The sequence below is a fragment of the Pristiophorus japonicus genome, unplaced genomic scaffold (genome assembly GCF_044704955.1).
Source record: "Pristiophorus japonicus isolate sPriJap1 unplaced genomic scaffold, sPriJap1.hap1 HAP1_SCAFFOLD_2694, whole genome shotgun sequence".
In the NCBI taxonomy this organism is placed as follows: Eukaryota; Metazoa; Chordata; class Chondrichthyes; family Pristiophoridae; genus Pristiophorus; species Pristiophorus japonicus.
The window spans coordinates 1-7,500 of NW_027252444.1; the positions used below are offsets into that span (position 1 = coordinate 1).

The 7,500-nt window shown below is 48.5% G+C and overlaps 8 non-coding genes and 2 pseudogenes across 8 annotated transcripts; all 10 read right to left on the bottom strand.

Moving 5' to 3' along the window:
• Window positions 1-505: 505 nt before the first annotated feature.
• LOC139247295 (U2 spliceosomal RNA) lies at window positions 506-696 on the bottom strand. The gene has a single exon (XR_011590863.1). It is a non-coding gene; the product is annotated as a U2 spliceosomal RNA (small nuclear RNA).
• Window positions 697-1,278: 582 nt separating this feature from the next.
• LOC139247306 (U2 spliceosomal RNA) lies at window positions 1,279-1,469 on the bottom strand. The gene has a single exon (XR_011590874.1). It is a non-coding gene; the product is annotated as a U2 spliceosomal RNA (small nuclear RNA).
• Window positions 1,470-2,065: 596 nt separating this feature from the next.
• Window positions 2,066-2,256, bottom strand: LOC139247317 (U2 spliceosomal RNA). Its single transcript, XR_011590885.1, has one exon. It is a non-coding gene; the product is annotated as a U2 spliceosomal RNA (small nuclear RNA).
• A 576-nt stretch (window positions 2,257-2,832) lies between these two features.
• Window positions 2,833-3,023, bottom strand: LOC139247329 (U2 spliceosomal RNA). The gene has a single exon (XR_011590886.1). It is a non-coding gene; the product is annotated as a U2 spliceosomal RNA (small nuclear RNA).
• A 573-nt stretch (window positions 3,024-3,596) lies between these two features.
• On the bottom strand, window positions 3,597-3,767 carry LOC139247318 (U2 spliceosomal RNA; annotated as a pseudogene).
• Window positions 3,768-3,912: 145 nt separating this feature from the next.
• On the bottom strand, window positions 3,913-4,143 carry LOC139247324 (U2 spliceosomal RNA; annotated as a pseudogene).
• A 594-nt stretch (window positions 4,144-4,737) lies between these two features.
• On the bottom strand, window positions 4,738-4,928 carry LOC139247331 (U2 spliceosomal RNA). The gene has a single exon (XR_011590887.1). It is a non-coding gene; the product is annotated as a U2 spliceosomal RNA (small nuclear RNA).
• A 597-nt stretch (window positions 4,929-5,525) lies between these two features.
• LOC139247296 (U2 spliceosomal RNA) lies at window positions 5,526-5,716 on the bottom strand. The gene has a single exon (XR_011590864.1). It is a non-coding gene; the product is annotated as a U2 spliceosomal RNA (small nuclear RNA).
• Window positions 5,717-6,268: 552 nt separating this feature from the next.
• Window positions 6,269-6,459, bottom strand: LOC139247297 (U2 spliceosomal RNA). Its single transcript, XR_011590865.1, has one exon. It is a non-coding gene; the product is annotated as a U2 spliceosomal RNA (small nuclear RNA).
• Window positions 6,460-7,032: 573 nt separating this feature from the next.
• Window positions 7,033-7,223, bottom strand: LOC139247298 (U2 spliceosomal RNA). Its single transcript, XR_011590866.1, has one exon. It is a non-coding gene; the product is annotated as a U2 spliceosomal RNA (small nuclear RNA).
• Between the last annotated feature and the right edge of the window lie 277 nt (window positions 7,224-7,500).

A 7,500-nucleotide genomic window follows, 5' to 3' on the forward strand; every position in this document is an offset into this window, starting at 1 on the left:
AACGGAAGGCTTCGAGCGAGAAAGCAGTTGAAGCCAGGACTGCACCTTCGCAGAAATCCAACAGGCGGCATCGTCGACGTCGAGGGCCCAGCCGCAGAGCGGGAAACGTAGCAAAGCCCCACCCTGAAAAATAGCACGTGCCAATGCAGAAATCATCATCATCATCATCATCATCAAAAACAACAACAACAACAACAACAACAACAACAACAACAACAACAACAACAACAACAACAACAACAACAACAACAACAACAACAACAACAACAACAACAACAACAACAACAACAACAACAACAACAACAACAACAACAACAACAACAACAACAACAACAACAACGACGTCGACGTCGACGTCGAGGGCCCAGCCGCAGAGCGGGAAACCTAGCAAAGCCCCGCCCTGGAAAAATAGCACGTGCCAACGCCGGAATCGTCATCATACAACAACTACAAATACAACATCATCATCTATTTTTGTCTTTTAAGACTTCCCGCCCCAAAGAGGGGAAGCTGCACCGTTCCTGGAAACACTGCAATACCAGGTCGATGCGTGGAGTGGACGGAGCAAGCCCCTGTTCCATCTCCCTGTTCCAAAAATCAATTTAATATTTGGTCCCCAGATAGGGGACGTATCAGATATTAAACTGATAAGAACAGATACTACACTTGATCTTAGCCAAAAGGCCGAGAAGCGATAGCCTGTAAAACTGCGGCAAATGAACAATTCCTCTTCGGCGCCCGTCTCCCCCGTAGGTCTGGCCGTGGCTGACCGAGTGTAGTTGCAAAGGGCCAACGGAAGGCTTCGAGCGAGAAAGCAGTTGAAGCCAGGACTGCACCTTCGCAGAAATCCAACAGGCGGCATCGTCGACGTCGAGGGCCCAGCCGCAGAGCGGGAAACGTAGCAAAGCCCCACCCTGAAAAATAGCACGTGCCAATGCAGAAATCATCATCATCATCATCATCATCAAAAACAACAACAACAACAACAACAACAACAACAACAACAACAACAACAACAACAACAACAACAACAACAACAACAACAACAACAACAACAACAACAACAACAACAACAACAACAACAACAACAACAACAACAACAACAACGACGTCGACGTCGACGTCGACGTCGAGGGCCCAGCCGCAGAGCGGGAAACCTAGCAAAGCCCCGCCCTGGAAAAATAGCACGTGCCAACGCCGGAATCGTCATCATACAACAACTACAAATACAACATCATCATCTATTTTTGTCTTTTAAGACTTCCCGCCCCAAAGAGGGGAAGCTGCACCGTTCCTGGAAACACTGCAATACCAGGTCGATGCGTGGAGTGGACGGAGCAAGCCCCTGTTCCATCTCCCTGTTCCAAAAATCAATTTAATATTTGGTCCCCAGATAGGGGACGTATCAGATATTAAACTGATAAGAACAGATACTACACTTGATCTTAGCCAAAAGGCCGAGAAGCGATAGCCTGTAAAACTGCGGCAAATGAACAATTCCTCTTCGGCGCCCGTCTCCCCCGTAGGTCTGGCCGTGGCTGACCGAGTGTAGTTGCAAAGGGCCAACGGAAGGCTTCGAGCGAGAAAGCAGTTGAAGCCAGGACTGCACCTTCGCAGAAATCCAACAGGCGGCATCGTCGACGTCGAGGGCCCAGCCGCAGAGCGGGAAACGTAGCAAAGCCCCACCCTGAAAAATAGCACGTGCCAATGCAGAAATCATCATCATCATCATCATCATCAAAACAACAACAACAACAACAACAACAACAACAACAACAACAACAACAACAACAACAACAACAACAACAACAACAACAACAACAACAACAACAACAACAACAACAACAACAACAACAACAACAACAACAACAACAACAACAACAACAACAACAACGACGTCGACGTCGACGTCGACGTCGAGGGCCCAGCCGCAGAGCGGGAAACCTAGCAAAGCCCCGCCCTGGAAAAATAGCACGTGCCAACGCCGGAATCGTCATCATACAACAACTACAAATACAACATCATCATCTATTTTTGTCTTTTAAGACTTCCCGCCCCAAAGAGGGGAAGCTGCACCGTTCCTGGAAACACTGCAATACCAGGTCGATGCGTGGAGTGGACGGAGCAAGCCCCTGTTCCATCTCCCTGTTCCAAAAATCAATTTAATATTTGGTCCCCAGATAGGGGACGTATCAGATATTAAACTGATAAGAACAGATACTACACTTGATCTTAGCCAAAAGGCCGAGAAGCGATAGCCTGTAAAACTGCGGCAAATGAACAATTCCTCTTCGGCGCCCGTCTCCCCCGTAGGTCTGGCCGTGGCTGACCGAGTGTAGTTGCAAAGGGCCAACGGAAGGCTTCGAGCGAGAAAGCAGTTGAAGCCAGGACTGCACCTTCGCAGAAATCCAACAGGCGGCATCGTCGACGTCGAGGGCCCAGCCGCAGAGCGGGAAACGTAGCAAAGCCCCACCCTGAAAAATAGCACGTGCCAATGCAGAAATCATCATCATCATCATCATCATCAAAAACAACAACAACAACAACAACAACAACAACAACAACAACAACAACAACAACAACAACAACAACAACAACAACAACAACAACAACAACAACAACAACAACAACAACAACAACAACAACAACAACAACAACAACAACAACGACGTCGACGTCGACGTCGAGGGCCCAGCCGCAGAGCGGGAAACCTAGCAAAGCCCCGCCCTGGAAAAATAGCACGTGCCAACGCCGGAATCGTCATCATACAACAACTACAAATACAACATCATCATCTATTTTTGTCTTTTAAGACTTCCCGCCCCAAAGAGGGGAAGCTGCACCGTTCCTGGAAACACTGCAATACCAGGTCGATGCGTGGAGTGGACGGAGCAAGCCCCTGTTCCATCTCCCTGTTCCAAAAATCAATTTAATATTTGGTCCCCAGATAGGGGACGTATCAGATATTAAACTGATAAGAACAGATACTACACTTGATCTTAGCCAAAAGGCCGAGAAGCGATAGCCTGTAAAACTGCGGCAAATGAACAATTCCTCTTCGGCGCCCGTCTCCCCCGTAGGTCTGGCCGTGGCTGACCGAGTGTAGTTGCAAAGGGCCAACGGAAGGCTTCGAGCGAGAAAGCAGTTGAAGCCAGGACTGCACCTTCGCAGAAATCCAACAGGCGGCATCGTCGACGTCGAGGGCCCAGCCGCAGAGCGGGAAACGTAGCAAAGCCCCACCCTGAAAAATAGCACGTGCCAATGCAGAAATCATCATCATCATCATCAATCACAACAACAACAACAACAACAACAACAACAACAACAACAACAACAACAACAACAACAACAACAACAACAACAACAACAACAACAACAACAACAACAACAACAACAACAACAACAACAACAACAACAACAACAACGACGTCGACGTCGACGTCGACGTCGAGGGCCCAGCCGCAGAGCGGGAAACCTAGCAAAGCCCCGCCCTGGAAAAATAGCACGTGCCAACGCCGGAATCGTCATCATACAACAACTACAAATACAACATCATCATCTATTTTTGTCTTTTAAGACTTCCCGCCCCAAAGAGGGGAAGCTGCACCGTTCCTGGAAACACTGCAATACCAGGTCGATGCGTGGAGTGGACGGAGCAAGCCCCTGTTCCATCTCCCTGTTCCAAAAATCAATTTAATATTTGGTCCCCAGATAGGGGACGTATCAGATATTAAACTGATAAGAACAGATTTTTTTTTTTTTTTTTTTTTTTTTTTTTTTTTTTTTTTTTTTTTTTTTTTAAATTCATGTCCAATCGTTATCCAATCGTTACAATTCTTTGTCAAACGCCAGAGGTCACCCTGCACCAGTCAAGGATCACTCTGCGCCAATGCTCTTAGCCAAAAGGCCTAGAGCCACTGCACCGTTCCTGGAAGTACTGCAATACCAGGTTCGTGCCATGGAGGTGGATGGGTCAGGTCCCCCACACACCTCCGTGGAGGTGGATGGGTCACTAATCCCACCCACCTCCGGTTTTACAAAAATGTAAGCATATACCTTCCTGACCAGGGAGAAACCACCCGGACGTCATGGTGGCTGGTCAGGTTAGTTATGCAGATCTTAGCCAAAAGGCCGAGAAGCGATAGCCTGTAAAACTGCGGCAAATGAACAATTCCTCTTCGGCGCCCGTCTCCCCCGTAGGTCTGGCCGTGGCTGACCGAGTGTAGTTGCAAAGGGCCAACGGAAGGCTTCGAGCGAGAAAGCAGTTGAAGCCAGGACTGCACCTTCGCAGAAATCCAACAGGCGGCATCGTCGACGTCGAGGGCCCAGCCGCAGAGCGGGAAACGTAGCAAAGCCCCACCCTGAAAAATAGCACGTGCCAATGCAGAAATCATCATCATCATCATCAAAAACAACAACAACAACAACAACAACAACAACAACAACAACAACAACAACAACAACAACAACAACAACAACAACAACAACAACAACAACAACAACAACAACAACAACAACAACAACAACAACAACAACAACAACAACAACAACAACAACAACAACAACGACGTCGACGTCGACGTCGACGTCGAGGGCCCAGCCGCAGAGCGGGAAACCTAGCAAAGCCCCGCCCTGGAAAAATAGCACGTGCCAACGCCGGAATCGTCATCATACAACAACTACAAATACAACATCATCATCTATTTTTGTCTTTTAAGACTTCCCGCCCCAAAGAGGGGAAGCTGCACCGTTCCTGGAAACACTGCAATACCAGGTCGATGCGTGGAGTGGACGGAGCAAGCCCCTGTTCCATCTCCCTGTTCCAAAAATCAATTTAATATTTGGTCCCCAGATAGGGGACGTATCAGATATTAAACTGATAAGAACAGATACTACACTTGATCTTAGCCAAAAGGCCGAGAAGCGATAGCCTGTAAAACTGCGGCAAATGAACAATTCCTCTTCGGCGCCCGTCTCCCCCGTAGGTCTGGCCGTGGCTGACCGAGTGTAGTTGCAAAGGGCCAACGGAAGGCTTCGAGCGAGAAAGCAGTTGAAGCCAGGACTGCACCTTCGCAGAAATCCAACAGGCGGCATCGTCGACGTCGAGGGCCCAGCCGCAGAGCGGGAAACGTAGCAAAGCCCCACCCTGAAAAATAGCACGTGCCAATGCAGAAATCATCATCATCATCATCATCATCAAAAACAACAACAACAACAACAACAACAACAACAACAACAACAACAACAACAACAACAACAACAACAACAACAACAACAACAACAACAACAACAACAACAACAACAACAACAACAACAACAACAACAACAACAACAACAACAACAACAACAACAACGACGTCGACGTCGACGTCGACGTCGAGGGCCCAGCCGCAGAGCGGGAAACCTAGCAAAGCCCCGCCCTGGAAAAATAGCACGTGCCAACGCCGGAATCGTCATCATACAACAACTACAAATACAACATCATCATCTATTTTTGTCTTTTAAGACTTCCCGCCCCAAAGAGGGGAAGCTGCACCGTTCCTGGAAACACTGCAATACCAGGTCGATGCGTGGAGTGGACGGAGCAAGCCCCTGTTCCATCTCCCTGTTCCAAAAATCAATTTAATATTTGGTCCCCAGATAGGGGACGTATCAGATATTAAACTGATAAGAACAGATACTACACTTGATCTTAGCCAAAAGGCCGAGAAGCGATAGCCTGTAAAACTGCGGCAAATGAACAATTCCTCTTCGGCGCCCGTCTCCCCCGTAGGTCTGGCCGTGGCTGACCGAGTGTAGTTGCAAAGGGCCAACGGAAGGCTTCGAGCGAGAAAGCAGTTGAAGCCAGGACTGCACCTTCGCAGAAATCCAACAGGCGGCATCGTCGACGTCGAGGGCCCAGCCGCAGAGCGGGAAACGTAGCAAAGCCCCACCCTGAAAAATAGCACGTGCCAATGCAGAAATCATCATCATCATCATCATCATCAAAAACAACAACAACAACAACAACAACAACAACAACAACAACAACAACAACAACAACAACAACAACAACAACAACAACAACAACAACAACAACAACAACAACAACAACAACAACAACAACAACAACAACAACAACAACAACAACAACAACAACAACGACGTCGACGTCGACGTCGACGTCGAGGGCCCAGCCGCAGAGCGGGAAACCTAGCAAAGCCCCGCCCTGGAAAAATAGCACGTGCCAACGCCGGAATCGTCATCATACAACAACTACCCAAAGAGGGGAAGCTGCACCGTTCCTGGAAACACTGCAATACCAGGTCGATGCGTGGAGTGGACGGAGCAAGCCCCTGTTCCATCTCCCTGTTCCAAAAATCAATTTAATATTTGGTCCCCAGATAGGGGACGTATCAGATATTAAACTGATAAGAACAGATACTACACTTGATCTTAGCCAAAAGGCCGAGAAGCGATAGCCTGTAAAACTGCGGCAAATGAACAATTCCTCTTCGGCGCCCGTCTCCCCCGTAGGTCTGGCCGTGGCTGACCGAGTGTAGTTGCAAAGGGCCAACGGAAGGCTTCGAGCGAGAAAGCAGTTGAAGCCAGGACTGCACCTTCGCAGAAATCCAACAGGCGGCATCGTCGACGTCGAGGGCCCAGCCGCAGAGCGGGAAACGTAGCAAAGCCCCACCCTGAAAAATAGCACGTGCCAATGCAGAAATCATCATCATCATCATCAAAAACAACAACAACAACAACAACAACAACAACAACAACAACAACAACAACAACAACAACAACAACAACAACAACAACAACAACAACAACAACAACAACAACAACAACAACAACAACAACAACAACAACAACAACAACGACGTCGACGTCGACGTCGACGTCGAGGGCCCAGCCGCAGAGCGGGAAACCTAGCAAAGCCCCGCCCTGGAAAAATAGCACGTGCCAACGCCGGAATCGTCATCATACAACAACTACAAATACAACATCATCATCTATTTTTGTCTTTTAAGACTTCCCGCCCCAAAGAGGGGAAGCTGCACCGTTCCTGGAAACACTGCAATACCAGGTCGATGCGTGGAGTGGACGGAGCAAGCCCCTGTTCCATCTCCCTGTTCCAAAAATCAATTTAATATTTGGTCCCCAGATAGGGGACGTATCAGATATTAAACTGATAAGAACAGATACTACACTTGATCTTAGCCAAAAGGCCGAGAAGCGATAGCCTGTAAAACTGCGGCAAATGAACAATTCCTCTTCGGCGCCCGTCTCCCCCGTAGGTCTGGCCGTGGCTGACCGAGTGTAGTTGCAAAGGGCCAACGGAAGGCTTCGAGCGAGAAAGCAGTTGAAGCCAGGACTGCACCTTCGCAGAAATCCAACAGGCGGCATCGTCGACGTCGAGGGCCCAGCCGCAGAGCGGGAAACGTAGCAAAGCCCCACCCTGAAAAATAGCACGTGCCAATGCAGAAATCATCATCATCATCATCAAAAACAACAACA